This window comes from Myotis davidii, unplaced genomic scaffold (assembly GCF_000327345.1).
Source record: "Myotis davidii unplaced genomic scaffold, ASM32734v1 scaffold9, whole genome shotgun sequence".
NCBI classification, from domain to species: Eukaryota; Metazoa; Chordata; class Mammalia; order Chiroptera; family Vespertilionidae; genus Myotis; species Myotis davidii.
This window is the reverse complement of record NW_006299435.1, coordinates 222300-247616: the sequence shown is the minus strand read 5'-3', so window position 1 is coordinate 247616 and position 25317 is coordinate 222300. Positions and strand designations below refer to the sequence as shown.

Genomic DNA, 25317 nt, shown 5'->3' with positions numbered 1-25317 from the left:
ACCAATAGCAATGTCATGGAGCACCCATTAGTGTATTCTAAAGATATGCAAGTCATAGAGTTTATTTTCAGAGGCCCTTTATCTAGCTACACACACACACACACACACACACACACACACACATGTGCACACACACACACAGGGACAGAGAGAGAGAGAAGCAGAGAGTGAAAGAGCAAGACAGAGCACACGAGGTAAAGGTAATTCACACAGCATGATGTAACTAATTGTATGGACTCTGGACCGCAAGGCAGCAGAATTCAGAGGCGGGTCAGGTCAGTGCTGGAGGGGCTGGTCTGCCAAGGTTTGGAGGAAGAGAAGTGTGTGACTAGAAGAGAAGGGAGAAGGAATTCCGAAAGGGGAGAGGGTGGGGACAAAAGCACAGAAGTAGGAAAATGGAAAAATGGAGTTACCACAGCCCATGCGTAGATCTTTTGAATGAAATAAAGATTAATGAAGAAGGAGAAACTGGATAGAAAGATTACTAAGAACATTTAATAATGAACTAGGAGTATGAAGTTTATTGTAAGACTTCACTGTAATGACAGGATAAAAAGGGGTGTTTTTGTTTGTTTTGGTTTGTTAGTTAATTAACCTGGTAACTATATATGGCATAGCCCTGGGAAGGGGGTTAGAATCCAGAGGCCACGCCAGGACTGTGCACAGGGACTGCAATGGAATGAATGGGAGGCACTTCAAAGCAAGAAGTGATGCCATTCGTATCTGGAAGACAATTGAAGGTGAGTTGTCGCTCTGTGGGCTGTTCCTTTCTCATTCCCAGAGTGGTCTTGGGAGGATACCTGCTTTACCTTGAACCCTGATGCCCCCATCACTCCAGGGCCAGGGTGCATACTGATATCTAAACCAAATTCATGACTCTGTATTTAAACAGATTACTGGAGTGGCTCCTAGTTATCTCAAAGATGGAATTTCCTTTCCCTCTAATAGCTTCATCCTGGACCTAGACTAGAGGTCTAATCTAGACTTGGAGCCCTCAGGCGAGACCCAGAAGAAACTAAATCCCCAGAGAAGGTGAGTGAGTGCTTTTGCCCATGGAGAGCTGGCCCAGTGTCTACAACCACCTGATCTCGGGGGCACCAACCGTTGACCCTGCAGGACTTTCTCAGCTATTGCTAGAGTTTTGTACAACGTTTAGAAAATAACAGCCTAACAGTTGCATCAGGAAGCACATAGAAAATTGAGTTCCTTTCTTAGATATTGCTAGGGTTTTATACATAGTTTAGAAAATAGCAGAATAGTTGCATCAAGCAGCACACAGAAAATTGAGTTCCTAAAGTCCTTTGGTATGGAGAATAACTTACAGGGTCTCTCTGCTGAGGGAACATTTGGGGCTCGACTGACTTGGTCGGCATCGCTTTAAGGACAAAGTTGTAATCTTATCTCAGGGAATTCCTTGCTGGCTGTGGTCTCCAGTATGTTGACATTACTTCTGAAGCATTGGTATGGGTCTAACTCCTGTTCTCAGAAGCCTGGTGATAAACATCTCCCCAGCCCTGCAGAGGGACCAGCGCCTTTCTGTTTATCTTCTGCTGATAAGCTGCAGGAGGTTGTCATTCGCCAGGCTCCCAAGCCCTTGAAACCTAGATTTATCAGCACATACTCAGTCAGCAGAACTGGAGGCCCAGCCTCATCAGCCCATCAGCTATGCCTTGTGTCACTAAGCAAGGCAGATGACTGTCCACGTTTTCTGCTCCACAGCAAATTGCAACCCGGCTCTGAGAGGCACTAAAGCTAAACCTGACTGACCATTCTTTCTCCCCCATTGTCATCTGGTTCTGCTTTGGAGAGTCCTGGTAAAATTGATGGCAAGAGTATACATTACAAAACACACATTAAAAACCAAGAGTATTCTCAATTTTGTTTTTCCTGTGTAAACAATTAGGGTAATTCAACCACAGTCCACAGAGAAGAGAATTCAAGAGTTGGAAGCAATGTATGATTCATCATCTGGTTAGAACTGATACAGAACCATTTCTAAATCACTTTATCTTGTTTTTATTTTTCAATTCTGAGGTATAATTGATTTATATTTCTTTTATATTTATAATGGTTTCAGTTTTTTAAAAAAATATATTTCCTCTCTTGATTTCAGAGAGGAAAGGAAGAGGGAGAGGCAGAAACATCAATGATGAAAGAGAATCATTGATCGGCTGCCTCCTGCACACCCCCACTGGGGAACGAGCCCACAACCCGGGCATGTGCCCTTGAGAACCAAACCTGTCACCCTTCAGTCCACAGGCCGATGCTCTAGCCACTGAGCCAAACCAGCTAGGGCATTGTTTTAGTTTTGAGACAAGTAACATTGTATTAGTCCAAGGGGTACAGCACGATTTCATATATACTAGTGTGTATGTGTGATGATGAGAACATTTACTAAGTCACTGCAAATGCATGGTTATAAAGGAATGCAGCATCATTTCATTTATTACTACTTCAAAGGCCAATTGGCATGTTATGCTCCTCTCATCTTTGGAAGATGGCTGCAATGAATTGTTCGAGGATTTATTCTAGTATCTTCCCAGGCACAACAGTGATGGTACTGATTTGTAACATCTTCAATAATAATATTGTTAATCTCATAAAATCCTTCCAAGCTGAGGTAGGCGCTATTTTTTTCTTGTCTTAAGAAATAGAAAAACAGAATATTTTAGGAAACCAAGGCTCATAGTTAGTAAGCGGCCATGAGGCAAGATTTAAATCCAGATATGACTCCACCGCACAAATATCGAATCTTATTCCTACATCTGTATTCACTCCAGGTACTCCCTTAGTCTATATAAATATTGTCAAAAGGAGCATGAAGTCACCAGTCCTTGTAATATTTCAAATACACATTTATATATCATGTCTATAAGTTATAAAATTTCAATACTGAAAGCAGTCTCAGTAGCACGAATCTTTCAGAGCAAACAATGAAGGTTTTGACATGGGAACCCACTGTCACAACTGAGTTGTCACAAAGCTAGGATCAGAATCCAGGCATCTCTGACTGCTCCCAGGCTCTGAAAGGATGCTTCCTCGTCAGCCCTGAGCTATAAAACTGCCCACTAGACTGATACCTGGTTTTAAGTCACTGGGAAGAAAATGGGTCCCTAGACACTGCTCGTAATAAAGACCCCCGGATGTTCTGGTATGTACCATTTGCTTTCTAAATTAGAAAAAAAAAATCATACTTTAAGGCTAATTGTACTATGAAATATTTTTAAATACAGAAAAATTTAACACCCATGTAGATATGATAAATGTAAATAGTTTTGCTACATTGGCTTCAGTTTCTCAAAAATGAAATAAAACACCATATAGTTGAAGCCTTTTTATTACTTTTGCCTATTTGCAATCCTACTACCCACTTTCCCTTCCCAGAGTTTAATTCTTTTCTGAAGCATCTTTCCCATCTATGTTGTTAGCATTTATTGTGTATGTGAATATATTGTTATTTTGTGTTTTATATTTTATGTAATTATCATAATGTAGGTATCATTTTGTAACTTGCTCTTTTATTCAAAATTTGATTTATCTGTGTTCATATATGTACATCTAGTTTATTTTAAGCATTGAATACTCTTTCTTAGGACATATTGTGATGTTTCTAATACATTTTCATAACAGTAGACATTTAGGTTGTTACACAAGCATGTATGTGTATGTGTGTGTACACACAGGTGTATAGTGATTTTAAGCACTCCTGTATAGGTCTCTTTGCATATGTCTGAGAATTCCTCTAGGACAAAGCTTCCGAAACTATCTGTGTTAAGAGACCCAGTTTTCTTATATCTAGTCTGTTTTGGGCCAATCCTATATAATAAAAGGCTAATATACAAATTGACTAAACGGCAGAACAACCAGTCTCCGTGATGTGCACTGATGTCCAGGGAGCAGACGCTCAACACAGGAGCTGCTCCCTGGTGGTCAGTGCATTCCCACAGGGGGAGCGCTGCTCAGCCAGAAGCCAGGCTCATGGCTGGCGAGTGCAGCTGTAGTGGCGAGAGCCTCTCCTGCCTCTGTGGCAGTGCTAAGGATGTCCCCATGGGGAGTGGTCCTAAGCCATCAGTTGGGCATCCCCTGAGGGCTCCTGGACTATGAGAGGGCACAGGCCAGGCTGAAGGACCTCCCCTCCCCAGTGCATAAATTTCATGCACTGGGCCTCTAGTATTTTTATAACATACAAAGTCAATTTCTTGGAAGTCAGAAATGCCAAATTATTATAAAAGCTTCTAAATACTCTCATTTCCTTTACTTATTTATCTCACTGTGCATCCGAAGCAAAGAGCTCACAAACCTTCAGTATCTGCAGATCACACATTGAGTAGCACCACTCTCAACCCTACGGCATTTAAAGCATATATATCCAGGTAGAGCCTGGGTTTAGGGAATGCAAATCACCAACTTCACTAGGTATCATCACATTGCTCTCCAAGTTATTCCATCAACTATGTGTAAAAGTTCTTGTCTTCCTGCCTTCTCCTCAACGTTTAATTATATGTACACTAGCACATAATTTTCCTCTGGAAAAATTAAATGTGTTCTCCCTAACCCAAAACACATACATCAAGGAAGTAAACTAAAATGAATGCAGAATGCTTCAAGAAGCAATGAAAAGGTAAAAACCAGTGCCTCTTGATCAACGGGAAATGCATCCTATAGTTGGTATCTCGGCCACAACTGGAGAAATAGGAAACTTGGCAGGATAACCCATGAGGTTGAGGATCCAGCTTCATAGACGGAGTGGCATACGCTTAAGTGCGTGGCCATAGGACTATAACGATACTAATGAAATAAAGGAAATGTAAGTGAGTCAACAAACTCTTATCCATTGGCAGACCCTCATACTTTCACCCTTACTTTCTTCAACTCCCAAGCTACCTCTCAAAACCACCCAATTGCTTCTTTGTACTTGAGGGGAAAAGATATGCTATATGGTCACAGAAAATATTCCAACATTTAACCAATAGCTAGAGAATTCTTGACAACAATGCTCATCTTTTAGTGATAATGCTGAAGGTGACTTTGAGAAGCGCTGCTGGTCTGATGACTTTCTTGCCCTGCGTATCTAATCCAAGAACAATCTACTGGTGCCTACTCAGTGGACTGCAACACAGAGATGACCTGGGTTCTCAACCTGCTCTGCCACTAACTAGCGAGGTGGCAATGGCGAGACAGAATGGACAAGATGCCTTCACTGACAGAATGGACAAGATGCCTTCAGAGCCCGGCCCCCCTACTTATGAGCTGTGTGACTCTGGGCCAGTTACTGCACCTCTTTGTATTTTGGCTTCCTCATCAGTAAATGAAGATAATATTAGTATCTATGCCATAGGACTATTATTAGGATTAAGGGGTTAATATTTATAAAATGCTGAGAGTACTTTAGACCCATAGGAAGCATCCTTTAAGTTAAATAAAAATCAATAAAACCATAAAAGTCTTCCCTAATTTATGACTGTGATTTTATTCTGTATGTCCCTTAATTCCACCTATATATTCTTCTAAAGGCTAGACTAGATCATTTAAGGCCATTTTTTTTTTTATCTTCAAAGTTTTATGCACCATGAAAGCAAAGAAAAATTGAATGCTGCCAGGTGCCCCCTCCCTCCCCACTTCAAGGAACCATTCCTATGACCAGCGCCTGCATCTCCGAATAAGGGAGCCACAACCTTGGACTATCAGGCCACTGCTGCCCCCTGCTCCACCGTCTGGAAGCGTCAGCAGCAGAGGTGATTCCCCGGAGATGACACAAGCCTCCTTATCTAATAATAGTGCTATCTACAGGACTGAAGCAAAGGAACAAGTGAGGAGACTGGGGTCTCAGACACCACCACGGGGTTAGGGTCACTATGTCAGTATTGTCAGGCTAAGCCTTGGGGCAATGGCTCCAGGAATTCAGGATTGGGGTGTGTGTGTATGTGTGTGTGTGTGTGTGTGTGTGTGTGTGTGTGTGTGTGTGTGTGTGTGTGTGTGTGTGTGTGTGTGTGTGTTCGGTTTTTAATCGCAGCAGCATGTTTCCAAGCAATGTAAGAGATGAGAGCTCTGCTTGACATGGAGATGAAAACTAGAATAAAGCCCATGAGAGTTTGTGCACTGAACACATTGTACTAAGCCCAATGTCTACGTCAAATATTGCCCTTCTTTTAGTTGGGTCGCCCTTCCTTAGCAAGCAAAATAGAAGATACTTGTGTACAACATGAGGAGTAACTGCCATCTTTGAGGGCATGGCAGTCAATTAGCATATTCCCTCCTTATTGGCTGTGGGCACCACCATCTTTGAGGGCAGGGCAGTCAATTAGCATATTCCCTCCTTTTTGGCTGTGGGTGCTGCCATCTTTGTGACAGTGTGAGGGTCAATTAGCATATTCCCTCTTTATTAGATAGGATACCTGTTTTATCTAAATGGTCAGTGGATCTATAAATGTCCCCCTGGTATTCATCATAATACTGTATTGGAAGCTTTAATTCCAATGGCCCAAATCAGAAGGAATTACCAGGTACTTATTTACTAGATATTTACACAAGATCCTCAATCGACTGTTCTTTTGTTCTGCTTTAGCTCCAATGATACAGGAGTAATTGTAAACTCATCCTCCTTGCTTTCCATGGCTTGAACTGTATAAGGCAAATGCATTTCAATACATTTGTCTACAGAGATTCCAAACATTGCTGGTTTCTTTGGCTTTTTAGAAATAATTTACTTATGTAAAAATTATCCAAGTATTGGTACTTTTCTTTTTTCACACTGGAAATGGCACAGAGAAGGGCATATCATGGGAAGGTGGAGGGTACAAATTCTCTGGGCAATAAATACATAAATTCAATGGTCTGTATGCAGAAACAGCCGAAACCTACAGCAAGTATGAGTATATCCTTCCTGGCTTAAGTTGATGGCTCTGGCAGCCCTCAGTGGGAAACTGGTGAAAGCCAATTTCCTGGTTGCACATTCGGCTGAGGCCCCAAGGCTACAGACCACCACACCCTGGCATGGCTGGCTTCCCAGCAAACCATTTGGTTGTCGACTTGGTGCCAGAGGATGAAGAAAGCTGATGTGGGGACAGCAACTGGAAAGAGGGAAGGGGGAGAATCAGCCTGGGCCAGAAACACTGTTCTTAGCACTCGGAAACCTACTGTCCTTGCAATTGCTCCTGCCACAACTTTAGACAAAACTTGGCAAACATGTCCTGGCTCAGAATATTCCTTTTCCCCTCTCATTGCCACACTCAAGTCCCAGATGCAGGTGCAAGCCCCTGCCTCGTGTTCATTATGCCACAGCTGCCATACAGCACTCAGTTCAGGAATCTCTTCTCCAGCAAGTCCTCTGCTGACCCATCATGCTCCACCTCACCACTTTACTCAGGCTTCATGTGTTTTTTATCATTTGTTTTTACATCTAAATCGTTAGGTATTCGGGACATCCTTGTCTGACTGCCCCTACTAGACAAAGAGTAAAAAATGAAGGACCACTCAGAGCCTTAAAAGCACATTGTACTGGATGATATCTTAGTTCATCTCTACTTGTTGGTCCCCTTCTTTTCCTTAAACTGCTGCTTCTATCCAGGCGGACTATGCACAGGGAGCGGAGCCACAGAGGTGATTTCAAACCAGCGGCATCTTCGCCAGACAGAAGCCTTTTCGTACCAGGGGCTTCTCCCACAGACCAAACACTCTCCACAGGGTGGGAAGGCAGCACCTCTGGCTTCAACCTAGATGAAGTCTTTGTAATCCTGTTCTAATTCAGTCCGGATCTCCCTCAACTGCTGCAGTGCCTCCCGCTCCACTCCTTGCCTGACTCCTATCAGGAGGCCATTGGATGAGGAGGGTAAGATGGTAATGTTTCCAAATGCTTGTTCTCAGGTCCCCTTAGCCTCAGTTTCCCCTGTGTACTCTCTTCCCTGAGTCAGAGACAGAGGAAGGAGAGCCTCAAAGGACACCAAGCCCCCACCCCCAGGTAAGCATATCCTGAACAAGCAAGGCCATTGCCGTAACATGTTGCCACGATGACTTCCTTGATTCACCACCTCTGTAGTTGTCTTTGGAAGTCAAGGTTAAAACACTGGCTCTCTCTCTATTTCACCATCACTTGCTCCATATTCCAGGGGTGATTCTAAAGCTTCATATATCAGATCAAGCAAAGTCAGTGAGCGCGGCTCTGCTGCCCTTCCAGGAGCAGACATTCTAGGTACCATTCCCATCTATAAACCCATTTCACTCTCCCAGCCTAGCCCACAGCCTGTGGAGAGGGAATACACATTCCTCCCACCTGTGGAGTAGGGAACTCTCCTAAGAGGCTTTGGGACTGTTCAAAACCAAAATAACATGGTAAAGTTGCACTAACTCAGATGGAAAAATGGACCAGCCCTATTAGTATAAAACCTAAATACAGACTTGGGTTGAAGACATGGTTCCCACTTGTGACAGAGCAACAAGAATCAGGGGACAGGCAGGAGCCGAGGTCACCTGGGCTCTGCTTTCATCTACAAACAGATCAGGAGCACAAGAGCTCATCTGATCATGACACAGCACCTGCCAAGTTCTGAGGCTGCAGGGGGCATCTTCCTCGAGCTTCACCTCTTCAAAAGCATCCCTTGCAGGCTCCATCCTACCTGGCAGGCAAGCCAAGTTTCCCTGGTAAAACAGGGCCACTCCTGAGTCCCAGATGTATTCACACCTGAGTTCTCTCCTAGGCCTTCAAATAAGCCCTCAGGTAGCCCTGGCCGGTTTGCTCAGTGTATAGAGCATGGGTCTGTGGACTGGAAGGTCCCAGGTTTGATTCCACTCAAGGGCACATGCCCAGGTTGTGGGCTCGATCCCTGGTGGGGCCCGTGTAGGAGGCAGCCGATCAATGATTCTCTCATCATTGATTTTTCTATCTCTCCCTCTCCTTTCCTCTCTGATTAAAAAAATAAAATCTTTTTTAAAAAGCCCTCAGGAAAATTAAATGACCTCCCTAAAAACAGTTTACCCTACTAACTTACACAGTAACGTAATATATATTGATTTTATAGAGGAAGGGAGAGGGAGAGAGAGGTAGAAACATCAATGATGAAAGAGAATCACTGATCGGCTGCCTCTTGCATGTCACTCACTGGGGATCGAGCCCGCAACCCGGGCATGTGCCCTGACCGGGATTGAACTATAACCTCCTGGTTCATAGGTCACCGTTCAACCACTGAACCACTCTGGCTGGGCCACACAGTAATGTTTTCTGCTTTTCCTTCTAGATTGTGTGAATGTAAAAAGTTCAACCCTAGTAATAGTCACCGAGCCTCAAAATAACATTATACAAATTACCATATCGAACGGAAGATTCTCCCAAAGAACGATGGAGACGACCTGTCAGCCAGCTCTTCTCTCCTACAAGCAGATGCTTCATTCACAAAGATTTCTGCACTAATATTTTCTTTCCATTCCCACTGTTCCTGCCCTAATCAGACCTTTCAGGTCCATTTGCTTTAACCATGTAACAACTTCTAAACTGGTGTCTCTGCATCTTTTACTTTCTCTCTATCCATTCGACCTATCTCTGCTACCAGCACAATTGCATTGCTTTGTGCAAGTCACTGTTCTAAACTGGATCAGGAAAGTCTAACATGTCAGCCTGCCATTGACACTCCGTGGTCAGGTCTAAGCTCACCTTTCCTGCTCTGTGAGTTTCCATTCTTCGATAGTCCAGGGTTCTCAAACTGGGGTCCCCAGCTGGGCACTGCCAGCACCATCTGGGAACTGGTTAGAAGTGCACATTCGTGGGTTCCACTCCAGAGCTACTGGGTGAAAAACCACGGGGGTGGCTCAGCACTCTGTGCTTTAACGAGCCCTCCACGTGATCTCAGTGTATGCTCACGTTTGAAACAAGTATTCTACATGAACCCTCCTCACTAGCCTAATTGTTCAGGTCACGGCACCACCCTTGCTGCATTCCTCATTGCTCACACCACCCCGCTGTCTCCCTGCTTGTCTAAAGCCTACTAGGACTTCTGAGATGACTAAGCCCAGCACGTTCTCCTATTTCTCTGAGCACCTCTTGTGCCATTCATTTGGCACCGGTGATGCTTGTGTACATAGCCTTCCTCTCAGTAAAGTCCTTGAGGACAGACAGGTCCTCCATCTTTGTCCCCGGTACAAACTCCTTGGTCACAAAGGAGCTCACTAAATGGCTCTGATGGGCAGCTAAGCACAAAGAAAATCATTGGAGTTGGACTATTTTTAGGTGCAGAGACTACTAAAAAAAAGTCAACGTTGGTGAGGAACTCATCTCTGAAACTCAGCAATGTGACTGTCAATATAGACTTGTGCTTCCTGTTCCTAAGACAGTCTAAGTCAGCGGTCACCAACCGGTGCTCCACGGACCACTGGTGGTCCGTGAGGTCCAAAAGGTTGACGACCGCTGGTCTATGTGTTGCCCAGTCAATTAAGATGCATTAAACAAAGTTACCTGCTCCCTTACTTCAGGACTTTTAAGAAACTTTAGTATGCAAATTAACATACTCATGTAGATGACGAATCTCCAAGAACATGTAGCATTTATTGAATTCTATCAATACGTAGTAGAAGGCAGTGTGGATGGCCTTGATCTTGGCTATCATTCCACCTCTGTCTGGATACAAAAGGTGAATCGGATTTCCAAGGATGGTACCTGAACATCAGGGAATGCCAGTCAAACTCAACACCTCCTATGAACGCCACCATGGGAGGAGATAAGTTACAGTCAGTCCAGCTATTTTCGGCTGGTGCACAATCACCTCAGAGTCTACCCAGAAGCCAGTGGGAAGCCTGACCTGGATTTCACTTACAATGTGCCCTTCGGTAGTAACCTTAACCAAAGGTCGCCGTGCCAGGCTTAATTACAGAGGCTGAGGGAAAGACGGAAGCAGGGTGACTCAGGAAGGGTTAAGACTGTAAGTAAGCACTACTTAACTGGAAAGGTTGCAATGGAAATTCTTCTAGGGAACCCGGGGGAAGAAAGAGAAGGAAACTGCATGTCTGGGGGGAGAAACAGGTGGCCGGTGGTCAGTTCTATCTGTTTTCAGGGCCCTTTTTTGGTAAACTACATTTTGCATATGTGTGGGGAGGGGGGTGAGAAAGACAGTGTTAAGGTTTAGGGTCTCCTGGACTGAAGGTAGTCAGACACCCTGCAGTCTTCATATAGCCCTGCTTCTCCCAAGCATCTGTGCCAAGGGAATCTTCCTCCAGGTCCTGCTCCCTGGCTGGACAAAAGCAGCAGGTGAACAAGCTGAGTCTCCCGGCCAAGCGCGGTGTCATTCTCCATTTCTCCACTCCGAGTGGATCTTCATGCCACAGTGCCCCTGCGGTCCTCTTCCCCGGCCTCCTCCAGCCGGAGCAGATTCACACTAAGGGCACACGTGGCCAGGAAGACCCACCACCTGGCCTACTCAGGGATAAGATTCACAAGTGAGATCCCATTGGCATCATTTTGTTAAAACTTTTCATTTGGACATAATTTCAGATTAGAAGGAAACTGCAAGATTAGTGCAAAGAATTCCTAAATGCCTTTTACTCCGATCTCGCCAATGTCTAGTACATTTTACCACCTGGTTTTTTCTTTTCTCTCTCTCACTCACTTGCTCTCATTCTTTCTGAACTGTCTGAGAATAAGTCACAGAGAAGATTCCTCCTTATCCCCAAATCTTTCAATGTAAAAGTTTCCTAGAAACAAGGGTGTTCTCGTATGTAACCTCAGTACAATCAGCAAAATCAGAAACTTAACAGTGATATTGTACTTTATTCAAATGTTACCAACTGTTCAAATAATGTTCTTTATAGAAAAAGGTTGTGTCTTTCATGACTTGGACATATTTTTGAGTACAGGGTAATTATTTGGTAGACTATCCCTCAATTTGGATTTGCTGAATGTTTCCTTATGATTAGATCTAGAGTGTGCATTTTTTTTTTGCAGGAATACCCCTGAAAATAATGTTCCATGTGAGGAGACACATAATATAGATGTAATCCAATTCTAATGATATTAGCTTTGACCCCCTTGGTTAAGGTGATGTCTGTCACTGGCATAATTTTCTAACTCATTGAGTTAAATCGCATAAATGCTTAGTCTTGATCAACTGTACCAATCAACTGTAAATGATGTTTAAACATAATTCTTGTATAAAAGGCCCAATTCCATCCATGAATCCATTTCCTGATCACATATATGAGAGAATAATTTTCCACTCCATTGAAAATAGATCAAACAATGTATAATAAAAATGGTGATTATGCTAAAGGCTAGAACTAGATTTTGTTAAAATTTTATAAGTTGTGCTTTACTTGACATGCCATATTTAAAGTTGATTGTAGCCTGTGGGCATACAAAATCAGTCAAGGTGAAGTTTCCACATGAAACTCATATTCCTAAATGGGGATTTGGAAGGCTAGTCTGGGGTCAGCTTTGCATTCAACCCATGAGTCCTTTCTACAGATCTTGAAATTGTCACTGAAAATGCTGTTAGAGGATTTGGGGGGAAGCAGAATATTCTGGCTGCTCTGCTAATTACTTACAATATTTTATTAATAAATTCAGACAGTCATCATGACAAAGAACTCTGGCTGCCGTGGAGACCCGAGTGTGGCCAGCTGGAAAGACCAGAGGTAGAAGGGAAACATGACTCTAAGGCACTGTAGACGGTGAGGCATTTCTTTCTTACAAATCAAGAGGAAGAGTGTTAAAGGAGGGAGAAGTGGCAGGTGGGTGATGCGAGAATAGAGCACTGAAAACCTTGGAAGCCAGATGTTGGCCTCTAGTCTAGAAAACACTGAGTGGGGTTACCTAACTGTTGTAGCAAATAATAAGCCTTGGGCACATGAAGAACTGGGTGGAGAGGCTGGTTGAGACAATAGATATCTCTGGACCCTAGAGAGGTCACTTCCTAATTATGCTCTGCATGTTATTTTCATAATTGGGACCATAAACTCCCTTTAGCAAGCATTCTCTGCCTTTGGAGCAGGTAAGACAAGCTGACACCTTGTCCTCTAGCCATGACCTGGTGCCTAAGACAACATGATTTCAACTTCCTTTCAATTAGGGAAAACATCCAAAGTGCCCACTGGGCTGCTAGAACACAGGGCTCTTATTCACCTAGGGCAGGGGTCAAAGTTCAGATGTCTTCAGGGACCAACAAATAAGGTCAACATGAGGAAACTTTGGCTACAGGACCATCAGCAGAGGCATAGTGCAGCGAAATGAAGAGTGTAAGGTGGCTGAAGACATTACATTCCTACTTTTAAAAAGAACCCAATATAAAGAAAAAGGAAAATAAAAAATAAAGGAAAATAAAAAATAAGAAAGAACCCAAACACTGTGCTGCCAAATACAACACATCTGGGACCCAAGGCCCAAGGGCTGCTACTCTGCCATGCCTGCCCAATGGTGACAAGGCCATCTCCTCTGCTAAAGCAATTGAAATCAGAAACACCCCACCCCTGCACAGTGACACTCCCTGTTCCCGTCCCTTTTACTCTCCCTACAGCACTTAAGCCATTTAGCCTGCTGTATTAACCGGGCCTTTTTATTTCTGTATCTCATGCTTCACTATCTGGAGCCTTGCTGACTCTGGAGAATAGTCCCTCTCAGGGCTGCCTAATTCCTAGAGATAGTAAACAACTCAACTGAGATTGTGCTTTTTATATGCAAACCCTCCCCCCTCTCCCCCCACTCCAGCCTCAAGGTCAGCAATGACTGGGAAGGGATATGGCCCAGCACCATGATATCCTTGGAGATATCCTCTGCAGGAAAGATACTATTTCCACAAGAGCGCCCCCTTCCTGGAAGACTGCTTAGACCCTGCTCTTTGTGATGGCTCTTTCATTACTTAAGTGCGGGGTCCTATAGGCTTAATTATATAACATTCATATTGTAAGAGCTCGTGTTATTATCCATTCATTAGCAAGTGCTTACTGAGTGCAGAGCCTGTACCAGGTGCTATTCCTGATGCTGTGTTATTGCAGTGAAGAAGACAGTCCTGACGTTAAGAAGCTGACATTCTAGTTGGCATGGAGAAGGAGTCAGATAATAAACTAATACACGAGTTAGAAAATTTCCAATACTGTTCAGCTGTATCTAGAGAATTAATCTGGCTCATGGGCTGGAGAGGGCCTGGGCACTTTCTATAGAGTGAGCAGCTGGAGACAGTCTTTCTGCAGACTGTCTGTGAGAAGCGAACGATAAGAAGGAACCAGCCTTGTAAGGATGGGGATAAGGCCTTGTGCCAGAGGCGCAGCCTTTGCAGAAATCCTCAGGCAGAAATGAGTTTGGGATGTTCAAGGCACCGAAAGGAAGCTCCTGTGGTTGGAGCAGAGTTACCAAATGAAGTTGGAAAGGTAAGCAGTGGGTAGACTCAGGTCCTTGAAGACCATGGCAGGGAGTTGGAACTTCATCCTAAATGCAGTGGGAAGTCACTGGAGTGTTTCCAAAGGGGTTGGAGTGAAGGATAGGTGATGAGATATGACTTTACCTTAGTGAACAATCTTCACCTTCTGATGGGTCCATGTTGGCCCTTAGCCAGATAACTTTCTCCTGAATTAGAATTACCTTTCTACCAAGAACCAACCTTTTCTTCTTCTAAAGGATTTGGGGAGAAACATCTTACAAAATGTGGATGAATGGGAAACATCTTACCAGATCTGGTCTCTGGACAAAATACTCCATATTCAGCTAATACACATAAGGCCATCCCGTTCCTTCCTACTATGGGCTTGCATTCCAACACATACGCAGCACCGCCATCTCTCAACTGTACTCCTCCTGCTATGGCCCAAGGCACACTGATGCAGCTGTAGGTGGCATTATCAATGAGATATGCTCCCACCTCTGATCTTGCTTATCTCTCTGCTCAGAAAGTTCTTTCCCCAGATCCCATGGGGCTCATTTCCTCTCTGCCTTCGGTCTTTATTGAAATGCTACCTTCCCTAACTACTCTATTTAGAAAATGGAAACATCCCACCCCTCCACGCTGCCACTCCCTGTTCCCTTCTTTTACTCTCCCTATAGCATTTAAGCCATTTAGCCTGTTGTATTAACCGCACCTTTTTATATTCTGTATTCTAATGCTTCTGCTATCTGGAGCCTTGCTGACTCTGGTAGAGATAGTCCCTCCCAGGGCTGGCTAATTCCTAGAGATAGCAAACAACTCAACTGAGATTGTGCCTTTTACATGCAAAACCGCCAAATCCAGAGCCCATATCCACAATCATCTTCTGTAGTGAGCTCTACATTTTGGACCACTATCCACCAGCCCTAATCGCCCCAGGGCCAGGTAGCAGGTAGCAGGGACAGTCCCTGTACTCTAGAGCCTGCTGAAATTATTCAAACTAGCCAACACTCAACCTGCTTGCCCTCATCCCCTCTTAAAGGCCTCAGCCTACTAAGTCCTTGTCTATTTCTTCCTGCAACCAACCTCAGTGTTTTCTGCCATGGTTTTGTGAGGTGTGCTTTCTCTCTTAGGAACTGTGTTATTTCCTGATCTGTTGACCTTATTGAACCTCAAAATTTTCTATTGATATATTACATAAAAAATGCCTACTGTAGAATTCACTTTATTATCTGTCTCTCCTACTTCTTCTACTAGAATATTAGCTCCACGAGGGCAGGATATGTTTGCCTGCCTCTGTTCATTGTTGTGTTTCTAGGATCCAAAAGAGGGCCTGACACATTGAACTAAAACACTAAAACATCTGTTGGAAAAGGATTTCATAGAAAATGCTCAGTAGAGATGTAAATATTCAATGAATAAAAAAAAGCCAAGGCCCCTGTTTGTGTGCATGGATAAATACAGGAGACAATGGTGGAGTGGGATGACTTTGGACTTTGAGTTCCCAGCTCTACCTCTTCACCTTTCTGAACCTTGGTTTCCTTATCTATAAAATGGGAATAACCAACCCCCGAGATAACAATGCCTACTTACAGTAATAGTGAAAGGTTATGATATGGCAATAAACAGCAATAACAACAATGACTGCTGAATGACAATGAACAGTCTTATGTTGTAATGCAGTAATGCCCAGGGGACCTGAAGCCTGACAGTCAGCCTGACCTTACCTTGCACTATCTGATGAGTGAGTTCTCTCTCACTTTCCCTGCACAAGACAGCAACAAAGGGAGCTTGCACTTCCTTCGTCTGAGTACGGCCTCTTCCTCCCATCTACAACCTGCTGCTCCTGTCAGTCACAAATGCGGAAGCAGACCCCAGCAAGTGCACACATATACACATTCACCTGCATGACAAGTGTGAATGGGGTGGTGACAGGACACACATAGAACTTCTACAAACGCAGGCCCAAGACCCCAGAACTATCCTACTCACATTAGAAGAAAGGATCTATCTGGTTCATAAAATTTCTCAACCGTTTCTTACTCCAAAGTTAGAAAGTACTTCATGACTTCAACAAATAAAAATACTTAGGGAAACAGGATGACTTTAAAAAGTCAAACTTTCTAACGTAATACACAGTAATTATAGGAAAAAATAGAAGACAATGGAATGTTTCTGTAACCATACTACCATGTTAGAATTACACCTATAACGCTATAGAGCATTTCCCTCATCTCGGAGTATGTGGAGAGGGTATTTGTTGAATGGATGAACTAAACGCCCAGTGGGCTGGCCTATCTTCAGCTCACTGTCCCTTTGGCTAAGTCTCAGGGTTCCAGGCAGCCTGAATGCTGCTTGGGTACCTTTCGTGGCTCATTAAAAAGAGCACTGGGCCACATCAAGGATCCCAGGTGAGGATTCTTGCTTCCCTGATACCTTGCAGCATGTTTTTAGGCAAATCCCAATCTGGCTGGTTTTTTTTTTTTTTTTAATATATTTTATTGAGTTTTTACAGAGAGGAAAGGAGAGAGATAGAGAGTTAGAAACATCGACCAGCTGCCTCCTGCACACTCCCCACTGGGGATGTGCCCGCAACCAAGGTACATGCCCTTGACCGGGATCCAACCTGGGACCTTTCAGTCCGCAGGCCGACGCTCTATCCACTGAGCCAAACCGGTTTCGGCCTGGCTGGGTTTTAATTTACCAATCTGTCACATGGGAAAACAACTCTATCGGCTCTTTCCCCCTTTAAATCTCAGAGACATAGAAGACTGTGGTTTGTATTCTAAGCTGACTTTCAGATGCTATTACTTCTGGGGAGGGCCAACATCTCAAACTCTGTCCTGTAGCCCCAATTGTCAGGCGGCCTACAGCAGAGAAGACAGCTCCCAGAAGCCTGTTAGAACCCGAGCTGGGGAGGAGCAAAAACATGAGGTCTGTTGACCACCAGAAGAGAAGGCAAGAGGGGAGAGGGGCGCTGTGTGGTTTCCGCACGCTTCCAGTCCTGGGCCTGACTTAGCTGCCCTCCTACCACTTCTACAGTGAGGGCTCAGTCTCCAGGTACCTGCCCCTCACTGCCCTTGAAAATCCTGCCATCTATTCTTGAGCCTCAAAGTGTGTGAATTTATAATAAACATTTAAAGGTAGCATGAGAGAATATTAATTTGTGAAACTGTGGGGAAACGCTCAGACAACATGAAGTGAAAGAAGCAGGGTACAATGCTGGGAATGAAAACAGAACCAGCTGTGCTACATTTCCCTATCGGAAATGCTGGCTTTGCTTATTGAATTATAAGAACTCTTTATATATGTCGGATAGTAATCTTTCATCAATTATGTAGGTTGCAAGTCTTTCCTCCCAGTCTATCATTTGTCTTAACTTCCGTTATAGTGTCTATTACATTTGCCTAAAAGCCATCTGGAAATTACTTGTATGTAATTGTTAATTTGGGACACATTTTAACTTACATTATTGTCGGGAAAAATATTTAAAGTAGAAACTTCAAAGAACCTCTGTTTTATATCTGTCCTATAAGCTTCCCCTATTTTATAAGTAAAAATGATGGAATTTTAAGGAGACAGGATGATGAGAAAGGATCACAAAGAAGCCTGGCCATATATCCCAGAGCCTGAGTATCTTCCCAGCTCAGCATGGAGCCGGCCAGCCCTATGAGAATCAGATCTCAGTCTCTGGCTCTCTCGGCACCTCTGGTGCTCTCCTCTGAGTCACAGCATCACCAATGAGGGCCCTGCCGAGGAGGGGACACACCAGTCTAAATATAACTACGGCCAAAGTTCAAGGACCTGGGAATGCCCCATAGGAGGACAATACAGCAATTACTCCAAAGCAGAATTTCCCCTCATGCAAAAACTTCAATAAACATGATTTCATTTCTCTCTGTGCTTTAAGTTTCAGTATATTAGATTCAATAAATATTTGATGAATGGATTCATGAATATGTTAAGTCAAATCTTTAAATCATTCGTGATGTGGGTCATCAGGAATTGGCAGGCACTGAGATGATAAAGGGGGGTCAAGTTAACAAGAAGTAGATTTTCCAATAAAGTCTGGGGAGAGATGCCAGAACCTGTGGCAAGAATAACATTCTGTGTGTTTGGGGAGGGGATCTCAGTCATGTGTAATGGAAGGGGATAGGGGTTGAGCCAACTGCTCCTCTGCTCATGGGTGTTCTCACACATCACTTGCTCTGGGTGAAGCACAGGGGCTGGAAAACACCTGTGGATACACATGCATCTTTATTTAGTACATGACACCCCAACCCTAAGGTACTGAAACACTAGAACTGGGAGCCAAACCTGATGTGGGCACCTGTGGACTATAGCTCAGAGGATGGGCCACAAGGAATCAACTGCACCCCTGCTCCCCGCCCCATCCCATCCATGATTCCTGGAGGCGGTGACTGTGGCTTTGGGTATCAGTGTGGGGCCAGGACAGGGAGGGGCTGCACTTGTGACCCTGCCCCCATCCACCCCAAGAACCACTAGGGCAGATGGAGAACAAAGGGTCCTGGGATCTGCTTGAGAGTGTGGGTGGTCTGTCATTAGTTTACTTAGCTATGCTTTTGTCCATTTAGCCTTTTGTGGTAATATATTCTAGCTGTAGAAGAAAATAATATTAGGGAATTGGTTACCTAACTGTTTTATATTGTGTATCAGCCTTTCTACTCCTTTTAATAAACAAAAAAAAATATTTTTGAGTGTGCGCGCGCACACACACACACACACACACACTTTAAAAAAAAGTTGAAAGAAGAGAATAAAAAAAAAATGTCAGCCAGAATCTTTCAATTCAGTGTGATTTGGTGAACTTCCTTCCAGTCTTTTATAAATTAATAAATTGTTCTCTTTCACACATACACTTAACTTTTGGGATATAATTTAAAAATTCTTTTTATTGTGATAAAATACATAAAAAATAAAATTTATCAAATTAATCACTCTTAACATTCACATTTTATGTGCTACTCTTTACTGAGAACTTACAATGTGACAGGTGCGCTGAGCATTTCCCTGCCACTGTCCTGTCGCATCTGCACCATCCACGTGTGTGGGTGCTATTACATGCCCACAGAGAGGGTAAGTCCCTCACACAGCAAATGATAGAGCTGGTAACTGCCAGACCAGCATTCAGGGCAGGTCTCCTGGGCTCTGAAACCTACACTCTGTCCAGTTTGGAGCCCCATTTGGATGAAGAAGCACAGCGGGGGTGGGGGTGAAAGCGTCTTAATGGACCTATTATCTACACACACAAATAGGAGCTTGAAAATATCTAGTTCAAATTTCTAGTTAGAAAAATCTGAACCATGTCTAACCCAATAGAATGAAAATTGCACAGTACTCATTCTCTTTATTTAGTGGGATAATTTATTTTAATGGTTGTAAAAATATTTATAGGGCTTTCATATCTCATCTGCAAACCTCATCTCGCAAACCTATTTTCCACCATTAAGCACCATTCTACTGTCTCAAGGTTATGCAGAAACAACCTTTGTGGTTTGGGAAGAACAATACAGTCCAACACTGGCACCAAGAGTGGCTCTTGCCAGAGCTCAGTGGGTGACCTCCACGCCCCCACTCTGGAGAACATACTGTTCAAATCATAGGGTGAGCTTGAAACACGGGAAGGCAATGCTGACCATCTATTTTCTTCCGAGTCCTTACTCTGTGGGTTTTAGTGGTTGCCACCCATGTGAAAAGGGATCTCTTTGTGATAAGATCCAAGTCCGGAGCTCACAACGCAGAATTGCGTGTGTGAGTCGACGCTGTCCATTCCCTTTATCCTAGCGACGGCTCTGAGAACGGCTGTGTCAACTGAGACCACCAGGCTCCAGCCAGTAGCAGTGTTGCCTAGTTTGGTGTGATGTATTCGTCTAGGAGCAGGGGGAGGGAGGCTATGCAGAGATAGAAACTAAAAGGTGAAAACACCTTTTTCATTCCCTTCCTTTTTTTTTACACTCATCAAATTTGAAGTCAAAATGAGGCAACTTTTACTTCAAAGCAAAGGAACCCAATAAGGCTAGCAGAGGAGGAATCCTGAATTTCTCTGAGACAGAATCCCAAAGCAAGGACAGACATTTTTAATGTTCATGCTGGAGGGCCTGGGGAAGTGGGGATATTCCATTCCAAATATCATTTAGATCCACCCCACAGGTCAGACATGGCTTGGCTTTTAGTCTACTCTCTTTGGGGGAAATCAACCCCTGCATATTGGCATGGCCTGTGGGCAGCAAGGACAGCAAGGAGGAATGACTGATGGGCATCTTAGGGACAGGTATACTGTCAATTACCTGAGTCAACAGGTGAAATCCACTACTCTCACTAGGAGAGGGCTCCAAATCCTAAGGAAGGACTCAGGAGTGCCCACACCAGCGAGCAGGGAATTAACGGCAGTAGATCTGGCTGCCGAGGATACCAGAACAAGGCAGGGAGAAGAGACAGGGTTCTTGGAGGGCCGTGACGACTGGAAATAGCCTCCTTGGGAGAGTCACTACTATTTTCAGAGACAAACAAGGGTGACTGTGGTTAAAGATAATCACAGTCAGATGTTGGCAAGAGGAGACAAACATTCTAGGTCTCTGCTATTTAGGGTATAAAAGCGTGTGTGTGTGTGTGCCAGACAATGCTTCTGTTAAGAGCTTTGGCGGCACAGAGTTTATATATGCAAATAAAAGTAACAGCCCACAAGGAGAACTGCTTCTGGAACCACTAAACCATCCCATACTTTCAGGGACACAATATGGAATTGCACCAGATCCCACTACAGCAAAACAAAACAAACAAAATAAAAAACAAAACAGAACAAAACAAAAACAAACAAAAAACACCAGAACTTGATACAATGAATGACCAGTATCTAGTTGGGCAGCAAGGGTAAGTGGGGGAGAGAGGAAACCAGGACTCAACTTATTAACTACATGCTCTTGGGAAAACCATTTAATCTCTGAGCTTCAGTCTGCCCATTCGGGAACTGTGTAGGCTGACTCCCCAAAGGAGATACTATAGTGCCACATGGTAAATTGCTATCTGTTCATTATTTCCACAGACACTCCATTCTAACACAGGACTCAAGTTCTTCCTAATGCTGTTTGCTTTGCCTAACTTCTTAATTAAACACATCCTTCCTGACCCTTCAAGACCCAGTCCCTGTGTACCTCTTCACAAGACCTCCCCTGTACACGTCCCCCTCACTCCACCAGAGCTGCCAATGCTGTCATCTGAGGCAGAGGGATGCCTGCAGTCCTTAAACTCACTGCAGTTTCTCATTCCACTGAGGTTTCTTTCCCAGCACCATGTCTCTCTTGCCCTTCATAAGAGCACCCAGATTTCTCAACTGTGTTAGTTCAACAACCTCCACCCCACCCCCACCCCAGGGTGGGTCCTAACATAACTGGAATATTTTATTCCCTGGGCCACGGGCATTAATTCAAGGATGATCAAATGACCTGACTCAGCCTAACATGCAAGTCTGTGAGTTTCATTATTGGACAAAGAAATCTAAATCTAACCAATAACATAGTTAACCAAAATGTCAAGTTTCTTTGTTTTCAACTAAAAATGATAAATGTGGCTACTGATTTGGTTGCTGGTGACAGAACAGAACATTTTGAGCCATAAATGGCAGATCAGATGTTTACCGGAACACAGCAGATAATTGTAGTAGTTGAAGGAACATATCCAGGATGGTCAACTTCGGACATGAATACAGGATAAAGGCACAGGATGAGCTCTATGCTGCCAAAGCATGGCTTGGTGAGTACACACACACACACACACACACACACACACACACACACTACACCCTAACTAGCAGAGGCCCTGAATAAATAAATATAAAGGTGTTTAGTAGTGTCTTGTAGAAATTGCTTAAGAACCCAACACATTGGCCTGCAGATATAGGGAGGAGACCTTTTATCTTTCTTAAATTAAACTGTCACTCCATGACCCACCAGATCAGCAACTTGTTTTGAGCAAGGACACTCCCAGGAATCAAACATTTGGCAAAAGGCTAATAATAAGAGGCCTAAGTTACATGTCTATTTTCCTGGACAGCTTTGAAGAATATTCACTCATCCTCCAACTAATGCATCACTAAGTGCTGATGCCAGCATGGGAACTTTTAATTGATGCTCTTCTCTAGGAGACCTGAGCTAAAGAGACATTCGCTCGCCCAAAACCCTCAAGTTTATTACAAAAAAATGAGAGATGAGCACAAGAGTGCCAACTGGCCCATGTTCCCTTCTTAGTCAAGTCCCTGTTTGTGATACTAACCTGCGCATTTTCAGAGAGTGTTACAGCCCCAGCTCCGGCCTCTGTGATCTGGCTCTCCTCTCAAATGTAAGCGAGCGCATTTTTCCAAGATACCTACGCTCAAGGCAGCCTCCCCACCCTGCCTCTGATTGTTAGAGATCAAACAGAAGAATGAAGACAGTCCTATTTGATCCATACATATGAATCTCATTGTGTAAGGTGCTAATCATGACTATCAATACAAATTGGAGGTGTGACTAAATTATAATGAGCTAAATTTTACAAACTAAGGAAGTTTCAATGCTTTGCATTTATACATGTTGAGTATAAAAATCTGAAAGGCTATTTTACTACAGAATTACAGATGCTGACCCAAATGACAGCATGCCTGTCTATATGTGATATTTTTAAAATGGCATCAGATTATGGATCAAATAGGACTAGCTTCATTTTTCTGTCCTAACTCTGAGATATATACCCATTAATACAGAAAAAGATGCAAACCAAACAAAAATGCAAGACAGACAACCAAAGAAAGGTTGGAATCTACATAATACAACGTGCAGATTGTACTGCATAAACCTGGGATTGGCGACTTTGGAATAAGGGACAGGAATGAACACATAATTGCGGTATAATCCTTGGCAGGAAGCCATGGTAATTACAAATCCAGGTGAGTCATGTCAGGGATACTTTACAGTGGGAGGAAACTGAGAAGGTGCAGAATGTGGCTGTTTTCTCCAAGGAACCAGCCAAGCCAGCAGTCACTTGGGATGACTCTGCTTCTCACTCTGAACTCCTCCTCTTCTCCCCTCAGGGGCTGATCTGGCCTTTTGAGGACCCTTGTCCACCTTCTCTTCTAACTCCTGCACACACACACACACACACACACACACACCCCTGAGAACAGCCCAGCTCTGATTTTGCTCTTGCAGCCCTGGCTTGCGTATGCTGACAGAAGGTCATGGTTAAATTTAGAGCTGACCACCTCACTGGGAAGGAGCTGGGGAACTGGCTGTTTGAGGAAATCTGTAGACACCCTGGTAGAGTTGGCTGCTCATACTGGTACTCTAAATGAAGGCACTATGTGGTGGTTAGGTTGGAAGTTAAACGAAGAAGGGGATATAATTTCCAAAGCAAAGCACAACGAAACAGGGTCTTTACAATTTTAAAAGCTAAAAAATAACCTCAGCTGGTTAGTGAGGTCTCCTCCTGCTTTCATGCAGAATCCAAATACACCAATAGGGTTGTCACTGCTTTTTAAGTCCCTCTGTGGCGTGGGAACTGGGAAGATCTCAGAGGCCACTGAGTACAATGTCCTGCGTGTTGCAGAGTCAAGGGTACAACATTGCCACGAGAAGGTCACGAGGCTCAGCTACAACCTGTCATCATGCAGGATGAGGGTGGGTCACTGCAGAAGGCAGCAGCTGTGCATGGCAGTGCCTCAGGGCAAACCCTAGGGCCGGTGGGAAAGCCCCAGGTGGGGATGGGGAATGGGAGTCTGGCCCTTTTAATCTGGATCTCAGTTCATTATATGCAGGAATATGGCAGATAGCTCGATTGGAACTCAGGTCATGAATTAGGAAGTGAAGGTCTCAGCAAGAGTCCTCCATGGACAGAGTGTTAGCTCCTCAGGTGACTATGGACCAAAGAGCAGCACGTGAGCTCTGGAAGCAAGTCAGCTTCAGGCAAGTATCTGAAATGTGCCTTCCATAAAGCTGTCTGGTTTTATGCTTTTCACATTCTACTTCTCTTGTCTTCTCCCATAATATTTAACAAAACCTTTGGGAAGACTCTTTAAACTTGGTCCAGAATGCAAATAATATCCACGTGGGCGCCGAAAGAATAGTAGTCACAAGACTATGTACTTATGTCGGTTTCTCAGACAGGGACCCCACTGCCCCAATCTAAATTCCATCTCTTCCCCTCCACGTCACTATTTCACTAACAGGTACTCTCACAGTAGCCTTTGAGAACACTCAGAAGTGTGTTTCTGTGTGTGAGAGGTCTGCTGTCCTTCTGAACTGTACATTTACAAGGGCTGCGCATGCCCATTTTGTTCCCTGGCTGTGATTCTGATGCTCCCCCAGTCCTAGGGGAGTCAGAGATGATCAGCCCAGGAGACCGTAGGTAAGGCCCCCAGAATCCTGGGGCTGCCACAGACTCCCCTGGGTTCTATGGGAGGGCTGCACAGGACCCTGATGAGATTGGATCACACGCACTGCCTAGGCCTGTGTGATCATCATTGACCTTCGATCTGGCCTGAGTGGCCACTGGTAGATGTGATGTCTCAAGAAGGTTCCTTTTGTTGGCTGGCCTTGCTTGGAGATGCCAGGCCAGTGGTATCACCATTCTCCTGGGATTATGGGGAGGGCCAGAAGGGTGGTCTTGGATTGGCCCTGGAATGGCATGAAAGGACACAGAGCTGGAAGCTTTCTACTGTGGCACATCAATGTATCATGGGCTATAATCTCTAGGATAACTAGTCCAATAGAAATAGAATGCACGTCACCAATGGGAGCCACATATATAATTTGGTTTTCTAGTAATCACTTTAAAAAGTAAAAACAGCTACAACTAATTTTATTAATTTTAATATATTGCATTTAACCTAATATCTCCAAAATATTATCATTTCAACATGTGATCAATATAAACAGTATTAAGATACTTTTGCAATTTTTGTACTAACTCTTGGATACCTGGTGTGTAACTTATA

General features: G+C 43.9%; 1 protein-coding gene and 1 long non-coding RNA gene across 2 annotated transcripts in view; one reads left to right on the top strand and one right to left on the bottom strand.

Moving 5' to 3' along the window:
* LOC102770915 (kalirin) overlaps positions 1-25317 on the bottom strand; it is a 111366-nt gene that overhangs the window by 74484 nt on the left and 11565 nt on the right. The gene's annotated exons all lie outside the window — the stretch shown is intronic.
* LOC107184875 lies at positions 151-5787 on the top strand. Its single transcript, XR_001515776.1, has 4 exons — positions 151-200; positions 587-740; positions 893-1032; positions 5626-5787. It is a non-coding gene; the product is annotated as an uncharacterized LOC107184875 (long non-coding RNA).